The sequence below is a fragment of the Eleutherodactylus coqui genome, chromosome 9 (assembly GCF_035609145.1).
Source record: "Eleutherodactylus coqui strain aEleCoq1 chromosome 9, aEleCoq1.hap1, whole genome shotgun sequence".
Classification (NCBI taxonomy): Eukaryota; Metazoa; Chordata; class Amphibia; order Anura; family Eleutherodactylidae; genus Eleutherodactylus; species Eleutherodactylus coqui.
The window spans coordinates 126,025,453-126,046,018 of NC_089845.1; the positions used below are offsets into that span (position 1 = coordinate 126,025,453).

Genomic DNA, 20,566 nt, shown 5'->3' on the forward strand with positions numbered 1-20,566 from the left:
AACTGTGACCACTAACGCTGCCCTAAAGGTCCTCTGCACATGACTATGCTTTGCATGCAGGTGGCGGCACCAGTTTGTCTCTTCGTTCATTTCATTGCGCATATCCATGACCCTAATGACCGAGCACCATCTCCCCTCCTCCTCCGCTGAATGTCTTTCTTAAACGGAGGAAAAAAAATTCTTTTTTTTTTTTTTTACTTTTTTCTTCAATAAAGAACTTTTCTTGTCAGACAAGAAAATCTTCCCGATAGAAAAATCCAGTCAGCCGTTACGAGTCTGATTGCAATCTCAGAGAATTTTTGTAAGCTAAGCAACTGTTGGGAAACAAAATGGCTGTTGCTTTCGTCAAGTGTCGCGGTCAGAGCAGATGCAGCTGAAATTCTGCTTAACCCCTTCAAACCAGAGCTTGACCTGATTTGAAAACAAAGCCGATGTTTAACCTTGGTTTAGGATGGGGCCTGAGAGTGCGCAGCGATCAAGAGTTAATGAGCGCGTCTTCAATGAGACCCTTTAAAAAAAAAAAAGTGTTTAATCAGTATTTTTCCACGGCCTTAAATGAAACGGCAGCATATGGCCGTGCAGCCTTCTCTGGCAGCGAACGGATTTGTCATGTGGGACCTTACTGGCATTCACTGCATGAAAGCGCAGTTCAATGGTCAAGTGATTTCCTGTGCAAAGCTCCGAGTTTCTCTTTGTCGACTTTAGTGGGCTGGATTCTGTTCCTTGAGACTTTCTGCTTGTCTTGTCTTCTGATTATTATTTTTTTTTTTCTTCAAGGCTGTTTTTTGTTTTCTTTTGATTTTTTTTTTCTTGTGTAATGTAATGTTACATTTTTCTGCTATACCACATATAAACTTATAATATAACTTCTTTCACACTTTTTTTCTAATTTTTATATATATATATTTTTGTCAATCAGAATCCCCATTTAACTGTTTTTTTTTATTTTTATTTTTTTTGCTAGAGGCGGTGATTTTGAGTAGCATTTTTGAGCGCGTTTTACAGCACTTTTTAACGCACACCATCATTGTGATAGGTGATGAGGTGTGCAGCAAAACGTGAAACGCACAAGAAATACATTAGAAATACCGCGTTCGTGCACGGGTCTACAAAGCCCGATTTCAAATCAGTGGGAGCGTTGTACCTTGGTAAGTACGGTACTTGGGACGCCGCGCTAAACGTGATGAGTGTGAGAGCGATCTTGGGGCTCGTTCACATGAACGCATGCAGTTTACGTCCATGAAGAAGCGCTGTGAGCGTTTTTAGTGCGTATGTGTGATCAAGGCCGGATTCACACGAGAGTAAGCGCTCATGTCCACCTCCGTGTTTTCACCACGTGTTACGCGGCTGCGTAACACGCAGTGCAAAGTCAATGGACTTTCATTGATCCATGCACACTGGCGTGTGGTTACAGTGTATCGCTACGCAAGAGGAATAAATCGCAGCATGCTCTATTTCTCTGTATTCGTATGCAACGTGAGCCGTGTACGCTTGTATGCGGAGCCTATGATACGCTGTCCATACGCAATACATTGTGTATGGGCAGCATTTACATACACATCCCTGCTCTGAGCGTTGCAGGGAATTAAAGAAAAAAAACTCCATGAGTGCTATGCATATTTGTGGACTGCGCGTTGTGTATACATTTTTTTTTTTTTTGGTTGGTGCTTTGGCGCAACCGAATTTCACAAGCCAAATGCGTGTATATGAACAAACCCATTAAAATCAATAGGTTCTATTTTTTTGTATATTGCACGCACAAATAACGTCCGTGTGAATCCTGATGTTCGCGTGCTGCTTTAATTTTTTTGCATGTGTGAAATAAGGCCCAGGTGATGGCAGTGCTGTCGCAGCTCACAGAATCGCAGTGGATATGGATGCATGTTTTTACACGTACCCATACCATAGACTTCAGTGTTCACGGGCAAGAATAGAACAAGCCCATAGAATTTCCCCTCGCAGTTAGGTCTGTTTTACACGGGCTACAAAATCGCACGACTTTGTAGCGATGCAACATTCTTAACACGATATCGCTGTGGTTTTTTTAACGCATATGTCAGTGGGACTTGCTAATGTTAAACGCATTACAGAAAAATCGCAGAGCACAAACTTTTTGTACAATGCGTTTTTAACATTCGATAGTCCCACTGACATTCGCATTAAAAAAAAACGCAGCGATATCGCGTAACAGGAAAAAGCGTGGGTGTGCAAGAGCTCTTAGTGTTTGACGCCTCTCCTTGTGTATAGTGCATGCATCGTTGACCTCTATGGGCACCTTCTGCTGCGCAAATGTGCAGGAAAATAGAACATATCCATTTTTTTATTTTTTTTTTGCACGTCTGAAATGCGCACGCAAAATACACATATTTGAACGAACCCATTGAAATCCATGGATTCTATTCACTGTGTTTTGTGTGCGCAAATACGTCCGTTTGATGATGGCCGAATACAAAAATATTTTTGCATCTGATGTGCATCATTATGAGTTTTGCTCTTGATGTCGTGTTTTTTTTTTTTTTGTTGTCTTTTTTTTAATTCCGTCACAGAATACTCGCAGTTTATTTTGAAGTAGTATTAAACCAGTTTTTAATTTTCCTCCTTGGGTATATTTAGCTTTAATTAAAATTGGAATGAGACATCAATAATCATGGTAGTCATTACTTTGTCTTAACTTTTTTTTTTTTTTTTTTTCACCACCGCCTGAGCCAGGAGACCGGTTAGTCATTTTTGTGAGTCACATTCTCTGGCCCAAGTTCGCTGCCTCCGCATTATGGTCTCTGTGGGAAGCGGGCCCTGATTCTAAATTAGAGGTTGATTGCGGGGATAGCTGAAATTTATTTTGGTGTGGGCGTCCACAAGGGCCGAATGTCTCAGCGCTGATGATTGGGAGATATGCAGGACTCGCTGCTCACTTACTGATATTTGAGCTGGATGAATAACTCGCTACCACATGAGATGCCGAGAGCTTTAGAGAGCGTTGCCCGCCGCAGCGTTTGTCTACAGATGATCCTCCCGATGTGACCCCTTATAACTCCCGTTTAATGACACTCAGATACATAAATTTGATATTAATGGAAACAAATTCGAAAATTTGCATTTTGCTAAACTGTAACAAGACTCTCTCCTTGTTGTGAGCAACGTCTTACTGGTGGACAGTTTTGCTAAATGAGGCCCAAAAAGTTTTATTCTGCCATAATTGTCGCTAGAGGGAGTATGAGACAAAATGGCCGCCAACAAAGACAGAAGAGCGTTCTCTGTCCTTGATTTTCTTATCTACCAGTAACCTAGTATGTAAGGCCAAAAAAGCCTTATGTCTGTTATTGGTGTGCGACGTCGTCTTTGAGCAAAGTTTGGCGAAGACCCACCCAGTGGACACACAATGTGTGGTAAGTGGTCCTACGGGTTTAAGGAAAAAAGTTGTAAGCAAAAATCATCCGGCCATCCACCAGTAAGCATGGAAACGAGAGCGCGCCCGTGTAGGTTTCGCACAAAATCCTCGGAAATCCACCGTCGGAGCAAGCAGAGAATTGCAGCCAACTGTGTGGAAGATTTTGCGCAATTGTTTGTGATATCACTACCTATTGCAACCCTCTTCCATTTGCACAACGAAGTCAAAAGTGAGCACAATAGACTACCAAACACATGGATTGGCCGCGGCGGTGGTGACGATAGCGAACTTCTTCCCCAGACCCTGTGATTTGTGAGGACACATCAGACGCCATACGTGATCTGCGAGGACGCATTAGATGCCATTGCATGAGTCAGTCATGATACGCTGTAACACGTATAGCAGGAATTTGACGACAGACTCCATGTGTGTCTGAGATGTGCAACGTTTTTGGTTTTAGCTGAGTGGAGTATGAACGACTGCCTGTTTGCAGTGAATGGAGGCGGATGGACGGGACTATCTCAGGCCCTCGTCGCCTCCATTCTCTGAAGGAGTCATTGTGGGATTCGCACAGGAGCGATAGTTGGCGGTCGTCTTATGCAAAGGTACCTTAAGCCAGCGTATAGCATCTGCAGTGAGATATAGTACTGAAAAATTGCGCCAGTAAGTAGTGTTTGTCATAAAGAACGTTTTGTTCACTATTGTACATGATACATTGATACAAGAGCAAAAAAATACAAAAAGGTTAATTTAATAAATGCCAAATCTAAAAAGTAGGCCACAGAAAAATAGGCCGGCACCACACCCTTATGAAAGCTGTCCGAAAGGAAAATCTGCCTTTGTTGCCCATAGCAACCAATCACAGTGCAGCTTTCATTTCTTATACTGCTGATGTAAAATGAAAGCTGTGTTGTGATTGGTTGCTATGTGCAACAAAGACAGTCTTATCTGTTTGGCGGGGGGATACAAGTGACGGCTTGTTTCTTTACAGATCATAGGATGATAATCACATGTAAAGAGCGGCGCAAAATGGCCCGCTATCACTTGAAACACGTGGAATTAATTTACTGATGCTATTTAATAGTCGGACCGTGCGAACTTAGGGCTCATTCACACGGGCATATTGTATTACACACGCAACACGCGGTGAATGGAGTCAATAGACCTTCTTTGTTCCATGGCGTGTGGATACTGTGTATCGATATGCAGGAGAGATATATCGCAGCGTGCTCGGAGTATCATACGCTGCCCTTGTATGGGCCGGCTATGACACACTGTTCATACGCTTGCATTGCGTATGGGCAGAGTTTTCATACCCATCCCTGCTCTGAAAAAACCCAGTGTGCAGGTCCGTGATCGCGTCACTTACGGGCATGCGCAGTTCCATACCCGGTCTCTGCCGGGAGAGCATATGGACGGTAACGTGTACGATGCTGCGTTGTAGGTGTATGTCTTGAAATGCACCAGATAGACTGTCTAGTCTGACTTTTATACCACCTATTAGTGGCTTGGTTTATGCCAAAAAGTGGCGCACATGTTGCATTCAAGCCATGCCCCTTTTTAGTTTTTCTAAAAAAAAAAGATTTTTGGCCATTTTGCTTTACTTTTGCGCTGGACAACTGATGTCTGTGAACTTGTCCTAAAAGGGTTCAGCATCAAACAGCAGATTTGTTGCAAACATTCCTGCGATTGACCCACGACAGTTGCAGAAACGTAAACACTATGGAAACGACCCCATCCAGACGACCGGAACAGAATTTGGTGGCAGAGATGCCAACAAGACATCTGCCACCTTTTATTGCCATGGACGCGTTTTACTGAAGTTTTTAAATATCAAAACCGAAAAGTTTTGAAGTGGCGCAGCGGGCGCGGCCTGCCGTTGGTCATCCGATAAATGCTTTAATTGAGGTAAAACTGTCTCCTGAGTTGGCTTCAAAAGAGAAAACCTGGATCGCGATATTAAAAACTTTTGATTTTTGGCAGCAAGGGCCCAGGGCGGCTTGTAAATGGAGATTTGATGTCTGTCAGTACAGCTAGTTGGAAGAAGAAAAAAAAAAGGCCTCCGAGGCCTTGTAGCGGAAAATGACTTTTTCGGAGATGGTTTGAAATCCCCATGTGCTACATCCGGGTTTTTCTACGGATTTTGCCCTTTGCTGCGTCCTCTGCAGTGTGATTTCACAGGGAAAGAACAAAAAAATGGATGTGTGAACCCAGCTTAAAAGATCTTTGATTTTTTTTTTCCTCAAGCTGTGTTTTTCATTTGCATAATAAATAAAATGTAGATACTTGGAGAAATAATGAATTTGCTGTAGAGAAAGCAATCAGGGAGTAGAACATTGGAGCTGTGTCTTTTTGGTGATACAGACTCCCTGACCTGGCTTGGGTGCTGGAAGAGTTTTTTTGTAAGATGTCCTGAGTGTTGTTGGGCGGGCGTTAGCGTGTTTTACTATACTTTTTGTACTTGCTAGGCATGTTCATTTGCGCACGGCAAACAGACGCACCGATTTGAAATGGCTAATTAGCCTTAATGAGCTATGTATTTTCCTGTGCAATTACGCAGTGTTTTGCGGATTTGGTGGGGGCTCAGTAGGGAGCACGCTCGAGTCGTGCATTTGGTAGGGGCTCAGTAGGGAGCACGCTCGAGTCATGCATTTGGTAGGGGCTCAGTAGGGAGCACGCTCGAGTCGCGCATTTGGTAGGGGCTCAGTAGGGAGCACGCTCGAGTCGCGCATTTGGTAGGGGCTCAGTAGGGAGCACGCTCGAGTCGCGCATTTGGTAGGGGCTCAGTAGGGAGCACGCTCGAGTCGCGCATTTGGTAGGGGCTCAGTAGGGAGCTCGCTCGGGTCGCGCATTTGGTAGGGGCTCAGTAGGGAGCTCGCTCGGGTCGCGCATTTGGTAGGGGCTCAGTAGGGAGCTCGCTCGGGTCGCGCATTTGGTAGGGGCTCAGTAGGGAGCTCGCTCGGGTCGCTCATTTGGTAGGGGCTCAGTAGGGAGCTCGCTCGGGTCGCGCATTAGGTAGGGGCTCAGTAGGGAGCTCGCTCGGGTCGCGCATTTGGTAGGGGCTCAGTAGGGAGCTCGCTCGGGTCGCGCATTTGGTAGGGGCTCAGTAGGGAGCTCGCTCGGGTCGCGCATTTGGTAGGGGCTCAGTAGGGAGCTCGCTCGGGTCGCGCATTTGGTAGGGGCTCAGGGAGCACGCTCGGGTCGCGCATTTGGTAGGGGCTCAGTAGGGAGCACGCTCGGGTCGCGCATTTGGTAGGGGCTCAGTAGGGAGCACGCTCGGGTCGCGCATTTGGTAGGGGCTCAGTAGGGAGCTCGCTCGGGTCGCGCATTTGGTAGGGGATCAGTAGGGAGCTCGCTCGGGTCGCGCATTTGGTAGGGGCTCAGTAGGGAGCACGCTCGGGTCGCGCATTTGGTAGGGGCTCAGTAGGGAGCACGCTCGGGTCGCGCATTTGGTAGGGGCTAAGTAGGGAGCACGCTCGGGTCGCGCATTTGGTAGGGGCTCAGTAGGGAGCATGCTCGGGTCGCGCATTTGGTAGGGGCCCAGTAGGGAGCACGCTCGGGTCGCGCATTTGGTAGGGGCTCAGTAGGGAGCACGCTCGGGTCGCACATTTGGTAGGGGCCAAAGCTAGAATGTAGGCTCCGTTGGGGTCAGGAACTGAAACGAGTGGTAATTACTGTACAGAGCTGCAGGATAAGTTTGAACTATACAACAAATAGAACTAAGATTGGTTTCAGCGTGTTGTGTTCCCCCTCCCCCTTTACATCTAGTACAATTAACCCTGGGTAATTATTGTATTTCGTACGTTTGCTCCCAGTAGTTGAGTATAAGGCCGGGCTCACAATGGCAATAACGTATTACATGCGCAGGTTTTGCACGTGCAATACGTTGTACCAACCTCCCAAACGCATGTTGCCACTCACACCAATTACGCAAGATACACATGCAAATAAAATCGCGGCATGTTCTGTCTTGACACGTATTATGCACGAATATACTACAAGATGGTGCATGGTGGTAGGCGGCACATGTCATGGCGTACCTACTGTGGGTCTGTGCGCGCCACCACACGGTTGTGGGTCCCCAGCCTTAGTTCGTGTTGGAAAACCATCTAGATGAACAGGATGTATAGGAATAAGACACTTAACAGGTTAACAAGTCAATAAGGTGTGTCATTGACTGACAGTGAGGGCTCACCTGGGATTTCCTGTGTGCTTTTTTTTTTTTTTTTTTTCTCGTGTGTGCAAAAATACCCGACCCTCAAACAGAAAAACATTATACCAGTGTGGGTTCAGATATTATGTATATTTACAGAGGCTTTTCAGAACAATTGTCATGAATGTGATATAAGTTTAGGAATATCTAGCTTTTCGCCAAAACAAAATTACTTATGTATTTTTAAAAAGGGGGGAAAAAAAATCTCCCATGTGAAAAGCGCATAAAAACAACTTTGTTTGGGCCTTGTGTAACCCCGTCTGTCAGGTGTCTGATACTCCACCCTTGCTCTCCACCCTAATGCGTCTCTGCAGGATCACAGTCCTGATTTATAGAAGTAATCAATAACAAGTGGTTGGAATGAAACGTGTGTTTTTGTTTTTAAATATATTTAAGATGTTTCTCATTGTGGAGAGCACTACGGGGACTTAGGAAGTCTTATAGGCCATGCATTGCTCCCTGGGGGAAAAAAAAAACTATGCAAATCAAAATTTTTCCTCAGCACCTTCCATTGGCTGGTAGCTACTCTTGCAACAAGATTAGGAATGTAAGCTGAACCCGAATACCCATGCACGTAGAGCGGTTACGAGATTCTTGCCCCTCGCCCATGTACAGTAGAGGTCTAGTTGGCTGCCAACATGAGTCTGGGGGATATGTTTCGCCTTGTAGAGTTCCACAAGGGCGAAGGAAGTATTAGAAATTGTTCGAAAAACTTCTGGTGCGGATTTTGAAGCAGCTTGTCCACCTGTATTCCGCTACTGGCCATCTCTCCCCATAAAGAGGAGAGAGCCCGCAGCGGTAATGGCGATACAATTGACATGCTGCGGCTTTAAATTCCACGCGGCATATCGGTTGCTTCACGGCTTGGCCGCAACAGCTTGTCCGCAGCATGTGGATGAGAGTTTTGCAAATCTCGTCCACTGCTGCTTAGGCTCAAGTTTAAGATTGCATGGACATCTCGTCCACTGCTGTTTAGGCTCGAGTTTAACTTTCGCATGGAAATTCCAAGGCAATTCCGCCCGGTGTGAACCCAGCCTGAAGGCTTATCCTGCCCCAAAGACCTGGTTAAATAAAGTATCTCTGTCCTCCATACTGGGAATCCTTTTTAAGCAATTGTTACCAATTGTACTACTACTCTACAGAATGTAAGCAGTAGTACACAACGATTGAGTCAGGGGCAGATCTTTTCAAAAGAGGTTATTCGTTGGTGGCCATTCCTTCTCATTGTAACATACTAAACGCAGACAAAGAACAAAGAGTTCTCCTATTGACATGCATGTTGATCTTGGTAATATGTTTCAATTACCCAGGGGAGGATACTCGGCTGCTGGCCACTCCTGCTGCCCTTCATGTTTGGGGTAAATGGGTTTGGGTAGATGGACGTCAACCTGGTTCCCCTCAACAGCAGATATTGAGGGAAACGCTCAAAAGATCGAGAGACGTGGATCTAATGGGATTCACCCAAAAATGTATGGGCAACCGCAGCACTTTTTGGGATTGAGCGACGGTAATGCGGATGTTTTCTTAAGTTTGTGGCCCAGTTTCTAACTGTTTATTTTTCCCTTTAGGTTATGATCGGGTTGTAGAATGTGGCTGGACATGTCTGAGAAAAGGAGTCCCTCGTAACCAAGGTGTACTGTCCATGGTACGTACCAGTCTGTTCGTTGCCTCTATATAAGATTTGTGCCACCGGGAAAGTTTTTGAATTTTACTGTAACTTTGTAATACTCCCCATAAATCAGTTGTCCCCCAACTCTTCGTCAGCCATCTAGGTGATTACAAACGGCTGCGAGAAGATGGACTTGCTAGTCACCGCTCTCCGTGAGAGCACATTGCACCAGTCTGATGTCACTCGGGCTGGCTTTGATGATGTCATGGAAATTTCCGGGCAGTGTGACTCAGAAGCCATGACTGTCAGGATGCAGGGGGGATTTGTCATCCCTGCACCCACTGCTGTTCTAGATGTTTTTTTTCTGAGTGTGACTAAAACCGCATCAACCAGAATGAAAGTGAGACGGAATTGAATCTGTGTGGTCTGCAGTTGGAGCTCCCATAGACTACAGTGCAGAAAGCGGCACAACCAGGTCTCCTCTGCATCTTCAGTTACATGGGATTGCTAACGCAGTTTGGAGGCAAGTGATAGAACCCCCACCTTTCAGACCATTATGACGTATCCTCTGACTATGCCATTCTATTGGCTGTTCAGGGTTAGCTGCTTTCCTCCTGAAACAGTGCCACAGCCATCCATAGGTTGTGTCTGGCACTGCAGCTTAGGTTCCTTGAAATGAATAGGGCTGAGCAGATATGGCGCAGCTTGAATGAAAGCAGCCATGTTTTTCTAATCCTGACAAACTCTTGACTTTCCTAGTTGGAATACCCCTTGAAGATAAAACCGTAACGGCCAACTTCTTCTCATTGATGCAGATTTAAAGTGATTTTCCTGCACAGGAGTTGTATATATTATTTCTGTGGGTTTCTCGTAAATGTTCAGCTGGTGTTCCGGCACAAGGATCTTCCTTGCCTACCGGTGGCGGCGCTGCTGGCGGTCTCCTTACACCAGCATGGTTATATGACAGAAGTAGATGGAAACCTCCTCCAGACTGGACTGGAGGCAGATTATATCAGTCACTGTTCTCCGGACCTGTCAGGACTTATAAAATGCTCCTCAAGTCACTCGCTTAGGCCGTGGCCTACTTTCTCGGCTTAATTCTGCTTCATTACATGTTGCTGCTGCGACAGAAAAGCTGCGGCGCTCTTCATTTAATTAACGATTATCCGTTCGCTGTCCTCATAGAAATCTGTAGGGGAACTTTTTTTTTTTTTTTTTTTAGCAGGATGGGGTGTCTTTTCTTTCCCGCCATCTTGCTATAGTAAACACTGAAGTTCTGGCTGTGGTTTCCTGAGGCCTCTCCCTGTTGTGACCAGTGCTATTATATACGCCCGTCCCCAGACCGCAGCTCGCTGTCTTGTTGATTCATTTGCAGAACAACCTACCGTTTTGCACAGATGACCGTCGGCGTCTTGTGGTTTCACAAGCGTGCAGAGATGTAGGACAGAGGTGATGTCTTGTGGACCATGTTTTGCTGTAGTCAATGTGAGATTGGTGTGCAACTTTTTTTTTTTTTTTTAAAGGACCCTCTTACACAGAACGATCATTGTTCAAAAAAATCGTTGACGCGCGCCAATTTGAAACTTCCAGTTTGTCCATTTTATGCAGGCATAAAGCCATTGTTAGCACGTTGTTGCAGGTAAATAACGATCGTTTAGTTGTTCACATTTGCTGCTACAGTGAACGACTAAAAGAGTGAATGTACAAGATTGATTTGCCTATATAAACTACCCGTACGAGTGATCTCTGTCATCGTTCGCTCGTGAAAATGATTTATCACTCCGTGTAAAAGAAGCCTAAGGCTAATTTGTCCAGATTGTCCAGAGGGTGCAAAATTTTGGCATGTGTCCTAAGACTACAGTATAAATATGAATGTTCTGGAAACTACGCTAACATTCCCCATGACTTGGGCTCCATCACACTTGCAATAAAATCGTGCGATGCGAGAGAAAGTGTAAACGCAGAATTATGAATCCAATGGTTTCATTCCCATTTGCAGTGTTTTCACTCATGCGATGTGGAGGGAAGACAAAATCGCAGCATGTCCTATCTTTCTGCGTTTTGCGGTTTTGTTTTATTTTGTTTTTCCCTTTTTTTTAAATCACATCGCAAGTTTGTGTGATGTGTTTTTAACATTAGAAACTCCTATTGACTTTTATCGCACAAGAAAATCGCAGGCGGCAGTGATGCACGCTTATTCTCAGAAAAAAAGCATAGCAGACGCTCAAGAATTGGGGGGGAACAAAGACGCGATTTTGCTGCTATTTTCTCGCGGCAATATCGCGATTGCCAGTGTGAAGGAGCCCTTAGACTTCATCACAAAAACTATTTAATTTTTTTTTTCTTTTGCATTTCTGTCAGGGGAAAAAAATATGCGACCTGCTCTATTTTGTGCATATTTGCACCCCCCCCCCCCCCCCTCCGCATGGTTTGATAACACTGGGGACTAGTTGGGCTGCTCAGTCAGTTCAAAAATGGCGCACAAATAAAGTACAGTAAGCAGCGGATACACTCGTGAGAACGTGATGGGACTTTATTCACAGCTCAATCTCATCATGCTCTCGCGAGCGTATATACGCATCCGCTCGTGTGCAGGAGCCCATAGATAGACATTTAGGGCCTCATTTATCAAAACTGTCTAACATGAAGACTGTCCTTGTTGCCCGGAGCAACCAATGGGCTCTCAGCTTTCATTTTTACGAGAGCACTTTTAGAAATGACTTTGTTACGCAAAATTTGAGTCTAATCGCTCGATGTGTTCGTGTTGAATCCGTGTGCGGCGCATCTCTCCTAGTTCTACTTCTGTGTTGTCTGGTTTTCTTGTGCACAAAATAAGTGGAGGCACAATGTTTTTTTTCTCCTGGTGTTGCCTGGTAATGATCCGTGAAAAATGGAGCGCACTCACGTGTCGTTTTCGCGCCTCTGTTACTTTGAATGGGCTATTGTCGTCCAAGAAATCAGACCAGAATACGTAATGTTGGGTTTTTGTTTTCGCACAGACCGTGTAGCCCCATTGACTGCACACGGACCAATTACAGTCTGTCGCACACATGGCCAGCAGTCGGACGAGAATTGCGCCCGTGTGGATCATTGCGCGCATTGCTGTAATCATTAGATCTTACTGCGACTCATGGAGGGTGGTTTAATATCGCAAGCCTTAGGTTTAAAAAAAGGTCGCTTGTTTCTGATGCGTTTTAGTAAATGGTTGTATTTTCCATCAAATACCAATTCTGGAGCCCATTTTAGAACACTGCATTATCATTCCTCAATTATTCCTCCTGGAAATGTATAAATAATCAATACACTGACTCCATCTAGACCTCGTCGATCATGTTGGATAGTGGAGTGACTCGCCCTATTGACAAGTTTCTATTTAGGGCTAATGCCACGGACGGATTATTGCTGTGGAAATCGCGGCCAGACACCCGCTGCGAATTCCGCAGCAATGTCCGTCCATAGACATGCTGTGTTAAATGATTCTCCCCTGCCCACCAGTGGAAATCAACGGCAATTTCCCACTCGCAAGGGAGAAATCACAGGATGTTCTATTCTGTGCGAAAAAATGCAGGGAGGGCTTCAATTGCAGTCAATAGAAACCGTCCGTCCCGCGATACTTTCACTGTGAGCACAGCAAAATACCGCGAGAATCTGCGTCACTGCCCTACATGGCGCATGCACGCCGACTCACCAGACGGGACGCTTGCGGCGGATCCGCACAGGTGAGCATAGGGTCTTTAGGGGGGCACTAGGTCTGATTCCGCTGCGTTATTTCGCAGGCGGAATATGACTTGACCACAGGCATGAGGCCTAACTCATAATTTCCTAGAGGAATAACAGAGGAGCAAGTTTTTGAAGAAAATAAAAAATTTTTTTCCAGCCATTTACTAAGTCTCTCATTTTATGTATTTTGCCAATAATCAGCATTTACTTATTAAAGAAAACAAAGTAAAGACATTGTAGGGATTGTCCAGGACTTTTATTAAGAATAGATCAGCAATGGTTGATTGATTGGGGGTCCACCCCTCAGGATCCTCACGATCAGCTGATCCCTGGGCCTGTACAAGTGGATACCTCTGCCCTGTATTACAGTGGCCTGGTTTGGTACTACAGGTACAGTTGACATTGCCTGCTGTACCAAACCGGGTCGCTGCGTGGAGTCTTATTCTCCATTTAAAACCTTGTTAAACTAGACCTAAAATAAACACAGACTCCATTTATGGATTTTAATGGCCGCGGCATTTATTTTAAACGGGGTTTACCAATAACCATAAATTTAAACCAAAGTAGTCTCAAGTCTACTATCAAATTGCCAAACTCTTTAAACCACCTTGGTGCCCAGTTGCAGGAGGCGGGCGGCAATCCCGCATTTAAAGATGCCCGCAACAAGGGTGGACAAAAGCAATAAAAAAAGGGGGTGGGAGGGCGGGACAGTCCTGCGGTGCTGTAGAAAACTGAGACCCTCCACCCCAGCTGACACCTCTTTATAACATTCACCACACGCTCCCACCTATCAGCTCCTTGTTGCTAGGTCAGACCATCAGGAAGATTCTTCTGGCTTGTTCCCGCCATTTTCTTTTGTCCAATCGTCTGTCATCGCCAGGGCTGCAAGCTCTCCCCAGCACCTTACAGTCTTCTCACAGCAGACCCTGCAAGGAACTTGATGGACATTGATTAAGCAGCCCTATAACCCCCATTACCTTTACATTAAAATGACCGTAGCCCATTCCCACTCAGATTCCATGAGTCCTCCGGCCATACAATGGTGCTATCGTGCAGATGGCCGGGCTGGCACTTGGCTGGGATTCCAAGGAGCGGACTCCCACCGATCAACTATTGCTGGTCTATTCGGAGGATAGGCCATCAATGGTAACCTTTCCGGATGACTTCTTTAAAATAACCCGCATGGGATTAAAAAATTCTGAAAATCGAGAACTGCAATATCTTGGCGGTTTTGTGCAAAATGAAAACTCAGACTTACGAGTAACATTCTGCACAAGGCTGAGAAATGCGGGCGTGGAAGTACAAGCAGTTGGTTGCCAGGTGGTTGTCACTGCATGACGGGCACTCCCATAGACGTGAATGGAGAGTGTACACAGTGTCGCGTATAGAATGTAGCGCCGTGTCATTCAGTGCAGCGTCCTATGCCTGAGTCGCCAGTCACGCAGTGTGCGGCTGCATGCAGCAATACTTTGAAGGCGTGTTGCAAGATGTCTTAAATTTTTGAAATCCAACATGCCTGAACATCTTCCGCTCAACATCTGCCATTAGGGGAGAGTCTGGTGCCCCTTCCTTCCTGCCATATACATTGGCTGGCGGGCAGATCGGGTTCCCTATCGTGTATGGAAACCTTTAACCCTTTCCAATCCAATTTGTATTCTGGTTTTCCTAGGGGGCTTACTCTTTTCTGCCATTATACAACTGCGCTATCTGCTGGCTAAAGCCAGTACTGCATGAGGTGACACGTTGGATAGGCTCCAACAGCAGAGAGGCTGGCAATATACAGTAAGAGAACCCCAATGGACGTCTTCCAACATCGGAGCTGTACAGCCTTAAATCATAATGTCTTCAGACGTCAGACAGTGGATTAGAAAGGGTTAAAGCGACCATCTGTCGTAAGCCGGTGAGGGTGAGAAGAGGGGGATATCGACTACAATTGTTCTCTACCGGCCCAAGATCAGTGCTGGGTCCTGTTCTCAGCCGTCCAAGATGGCTCATGGAATCTTCAGTCTACCCTAACCCCACCGTGCATTGGTAGTGTAAAGGTGCTTTTACACGGGCCGATTGGCAATTGGATTCCCGCGATCTAGCGAGAATCTGAACGGTTATCATGCAGTGTGAATGCATGCACAAACTGAACGGTGGTCGGCCCGTGTACACACTAACGAGCAACTGCCTGCTTACTGTGGATGGAGTTGGGTAGGCTGGAACGATTCCCGCTCCGCCTTGATGATGATTCCTGTATAAAGCACAGTAGTCCCGTGTAAAAGCACCTTTAGACTACCAGTGAATTGTACCTGCTCTGATTGGCCAGAGTTGCTCATATGATCTGCAGTGGCCAATCGGAGAGAAGTGCAATATGTATTAGGTTGTTGGAACGTTGCTATGGCCATCTTGGACAACAACAGGGCCATGGGGCAACAGCTGTTCATAATATAACCCCTTCCCCCTCCTGTTCTGGGACACAATTTTGTCCCAAAACTGGGGCCCCTTTTTAAAGAGGTTATGTCAAGATGTCGAACCCCTTTCAGAATACGGGGCCAAGTTGAAAAACTCTTATTTAGTAGCTATCCGTTATGGGTCCTTGGGGGATCCGAGCGTGGGACCCTGCTCTGATGCTCATATATCCTCCTAGGAAGTGTACATTAGCAATCCACTGTATACATGTTTCTGGACGTAGCCATGGCAACTAGTAGAACCTATTATTTACACTGCCCACTGCATCCTGGGGATCTACATGATAAACACGAGGCTTATATTACGAAGGGGACTTGTTTTCGGCTTTTCTGAACAGTTCAGTTGTAATCCGCTTTTGGTTTGTAGACTGCGCAGTCTCCGGTTTACCTGTCTGTGCAAGTTTTGTCCTCTGGATATGACTCGTGGGGCCGGGACGCCATGAAAATTGCTGACCTGTTACAGGAATGTGCAGCCGTGTGCGCCGAAGAAAGTTCATTAGCTGCAGTAACTGATTAGCATTCACTCCACACAGATCACCTCATTAGAGCGCCATCATTGCATCCCCCCCCTCGTGGTGATCACATTCCGCCCGGATGACAGCGCCGCAGTTACTGTTGCTGCAGGTTCTTTGTTCTGCTATAGTCTTGCTGCAGCAGATACACCAAGTTCATGCGAAATGCATTGCTTTGTCTTTTCGTGGCCTTATCTGTAGCTGGGAAAGCTGGATGATCACTATTACAGCAACTCACACGGCTTGCCCAGACACCCTTATAATAGATCTTAGTTATGTGTTATCTTCCGGGGTCGAGAAGGCTAGGGGACACATTGCATCAGCAGCAGTCTTATCACCCAGCTTTTCAAAAAACAAATTGAGTTAACGACTGAACAGAATATACTCGGCGCTGACATACGTTTACTTTCAAGTTCTAGGTCTGCCCCCCCCCCCCCCTCATGTTTGTCGTGTTATGACCAGATACTAGGGTGGGAGATGCTTCATTAGTATTATGCCATGCAGGGGACTGGGAAAGCTGGGTGATGACCCAAGTGAGGAGCTTAAAAGGGTTGTGGTATCAGCTGTTCATATTCCCTATCAGGGCATATGTATGTCAAGGTGGGGTTCACCTGCTCAGGACCCCCCTCTGTGCCGGGACGGCGAAACGCTGGTGGACCTTCTACCTTATGGTTACAGGGTGGCCATTCATGCGAACGGTCATCCTGAAACCATCCATTTCCTCTGCAGAGGCTGTCAGGCTGGCCGCATCTTTCCTGGCAAAATCAGCCGTTTGCCCTGAGCCCTGCGTTCTTAGAGGGGTTGTGCATCTTTGTACAACCACTTTAACGACCTCTGACTGATATCTGTCATGAGTCCAGAGCGGATTTAGGGGTCGAGCTCACTTCATACCTGGCGCCTGTCACTTGCAGCTGCTGACAGCCACCAGCGATGGCCACAGTTGGTGCTCGCTTCAATCATGGCTGTTTAACTGCTTAAATGCTGCAGTCAATTCCAATCCCAGAGACTTAAGCAGGCTGTAGAGGAGGGCAAAAATTGTGGGGTGCGATTGGGTTGACATGCACTTTAGCGTATTAAACCCTGCTTATGGCAGGGCTTAATAGTTTGCTGGTAAAAGAACAATTATACTGTAATTGCTACTCAAAAGAAATAGAAAGTTATCAGAAAGTGTATATACTCTCATATTGGTATCAATAAAAACATGGTTCACCATGCCAAAAGCATTAACATAACCAGAAAGAGTAAGAAAAAAAACACGAGGGTCAGAATTTTGCAACAGTTTAATTTTTGAAAGTTTGATTTTTTTTTTTCTTTTTTAGTAAATACTAAAACATAATTAAACAATTTGCCATTGCTGTAATCCCGCTGACCCACAGAAAAAAGTTACTATGTCCTTTTTACTGCACCGTGAACCTGTAAAAGCAAGATCAATAAAGTTTTACTAATTGCAAAAAAAGAAAAGTAATGAAAGTTTAAATCGCCCCCTTTTTTTTGCCATATTTAGAATAGATTCTAAATCCTAAAACAAAAACACATATTTGGTATCGCCGTGTCCGTAAAAGTCCCATCTATCAAACGCGTTATTTACCCTGCGTGATGAACGTCGTCAGGAAAAAAAATGCCAGAAGTGCACTTTTTTGATCACACTGTCTCTAAAAAAAAAACAAACAAAAAAACAATAAAAAGCACCCAACTTGTGTGCCCGTAGTGATCACCCCATAGCTGAGCGGTGATGCCAGGTGTATAGCATATGGCCACTGATTGGCCGCAGCGGTCACATGCTGGCTGCTTGGAAACAAACACTGAAAGGACCGTGGGAGCCTTGGATCACCGGGAAAAACATGGATTTTTTTTTTTTTTTGGTTCATTCCCTATTTGCCACTTTTTTTTTTTTCATTTTGGGAAGCATATTCTGGACAGGAAAGTTAGTAGAGTTGGATGAGGGAGGACGGAAACAGGAGGAGGATGGTTTCATTGTGTAGAGTAGAACAGTCGGGGCCAAGCACAGCTGGACGGGGGGTTGTGTTATGACCACAGTAATGCACTGGAAAGTAGTGGCAATGAACAGGTTAAAATATGATTCGTGGCCATTTGATTCATTATTTTGTAATCCACAAATTCTGATTGTCTGAATTCCTGAGTTAGTCGAAACAACCCCTTCAAATCTTTTACTATCTCCAGCGGTAACATTAAAGTCAATAGAGCGATGATGCACATGCGCGACCCTCCGCTGCCGTACACTTCAGCATTGAGGCGTCTATTTGACGGGTAAAACCAACCTGTCGTGAGACAACGCCTTTAAGGAGTTCTACAAGATTGTGAAGATGGCGGAGCAGCAGACACTCGGGTATTTCCATCAGCCCAGTTGAAATAAATAGTGCCGACCATTCTGATGTCACTGCGTGGGGAGAAGCAACTCCCACAGTGACAGGCAGAGGGAGACAGAGGACTCCTGTTCTCTTCAATGTCTGCTTATACAGAAAATGCCTTTTTATATACATTTACAGAGATTCTAAATCTAAAAGCCTGATCGGTGTAAGCAGAGTCTGATCTGTTGCTACCTGTAGTTGGTCTTTTGTAGGATGCCACAAATTCCATTACAATTCCTATGATCACTAGATTACCTGACGTCTATCCAGGGCCTCCAGGCACACTTAGGTGTGAGTTATACTACCAGCTCCTTGCTTTTACATTTAGCGCTCCTTTAAGGATTTGCAGCTGTAACTTGACATCACAGTCTGTTGAGCAGCAGCTGAAGATGTCTGGTAGCTCTGCGGCAATCCGCCCAGCGCTCATCTGAATCCTGATCTATATTAAAGCCCTGTGGTTTCATTGACTTTCCGTGTGCCTTTGCCAGTGACGCATACATGGTTACCTGCAGTATTTGGGGGATTGCAGCGTGCCAAATTCTGGGCTATTGGTTGTACCAACTGCATTGTGCTTTCTGGAAGATGTATCTATGGAGAAGTTAATACAATGATATTTACAGAATATGTCTTGGTTATGTAGACATATGTTGGTGCTGTGGTGTTCCTTCAAACACTTAAAGAATCTTGTCAGCCTCCTTTCACCACTAGGGGTGGAAAGGGGGTGTAATCTGTATACACATTTTATATGGCCCCTGTACAGGTCAATGACGGCGGCAGACAGATATGCATTCATGAGAATATCTGAGCGCACACTCTCTTTAAATCCTATAGTTTTATGTATCAGGACATAATAAACATCTGGTCCCTAAAAAGTCTTTAAAATGAGATGACTACAACCTCAGGTGAACACCACATGAATAAAATTGCACAGTGTCATTTATCAAAAACTAGGCCAAAATGCAGAAGCGGTGTGTGAAAAATGTAAGTTACTGTTTTCACAGGAGTTAGGAGGGTTAAGTAGCTGCCATGTGCTGCTATTCAAATGCCCTTGATTTATTGATCATTGGCAAGTGTGACCACCTATATGAAAACAGAAGTTTACAGTTTGCTGGTCTGGAGCATTCAGGTGTGTGTTAACGCAATGCCAGCGAGGAAAAACCTCAACAGTGATCTTAACCCCTTCCCGCTGCAGGGCGTAAGTTTACGTCCTGGCAGCCTGGTACTTCCTGCAACAGGACGTAAACTTACGTCCTGGAGATAGCGCACGATCATATGTGATCCCGCGCTATCCCGCAGCGGGAGCCGGCTGTCAGTTACAGCCGGCGTCCCGCTGCGACAGCGGGGGGACATCGGAGATGCGCCCCCCGCTGTTAACCCCTTCGCTGCCACGATCTAAGTAGATCGCGGCAGGGAAAGAGTTCACAGAGGGAGCGCGGCTCCCTCTGTCTCCGGCCGGAACTCGCGATGTTATTGCATGAGCCCGGCCTGTCACCATGGCAACAGGACGCCAGACACCGGCGTCCTGTATTGCCTATGCCTATGATCGCTGTATAAGTGATATACTGCTCTGCCATGCCTTATGACAGCGATCATAGGCACAGTGCTGCAAGTCCCTCAGAGGGACACAAATTATGTTAAAAAAAAATGTAAAAAAAACCCCTTTTTTATGCTTTTTTTTCAGATTAGCATAAAAAAAGGTAAAAAAAAAATGAAACCCCACATATTTGGTATTGTCGCGTCCGTAACGACATGTACAATAAGTTGCACATGCTTTTGACTGTGCACGCAAAAAAAACGCTATAAAACTGAGGCAAAATGCAAATTTTTAGCATTTTGCCTCACTAAAAACGCAATAAAAGTGATCAAAAAAGCCATATGTACCCTAAAATGGTATCCGTAAAAACTACAGCTCGTCTCGCAAAAAATAAGCCCTCATAGAGCTCCGTACATCGAAAAATAAAAGTTATAGGACTTTGAATGCAGCAATTTAGAATAGAAAAAAGATTTCCAAAAAAAGGGGTTTTATTGCAGAAAAGTGGGAAAACCTAAAAAAAAATGTAAGCATTTTGGTATCGTTGTAACCGTACCGACCCGCAGAAAAAATGGAATGTCTCATTTATGCTGCATGATTAACGCTGTAAAAAAAAAAAAAAAAAAATCTATGGCAGAATTGATGCGTTTGCTCTCCCTGCTATCATAAAAAAAAAAAAAAAGGTTTTACAATATAGTCTATGTACCCAAAAGTGGCACCGATAAAAACTACAGTTCGCCACGCAAAAAACAAGCCCTCATACGGCCGCGT

General features: G+C 45.4%; 1 protein-coding gene across 1 annotated transcript in view; it reads left to right on the forward strand.

The window, feature by feature from the left end:
- Positions 1–20,566, forward strand: part of ZHX2 (zinc fingers and homeoboxes 2) — a 48,229-nt gene that overhangs the window by 20,953 nt on the left and 6,710 nt on the right. Inside the window, exon 2 of the mRNA XM_066578470.1 lies at positions 9,170–9,246. The gene's annotated coding sequence lies outside the window, so the exon portion shown is untranslated. The remainder of the gene's footprint in view (positions 1–9,169; positions 9,247–20,566) is intronic.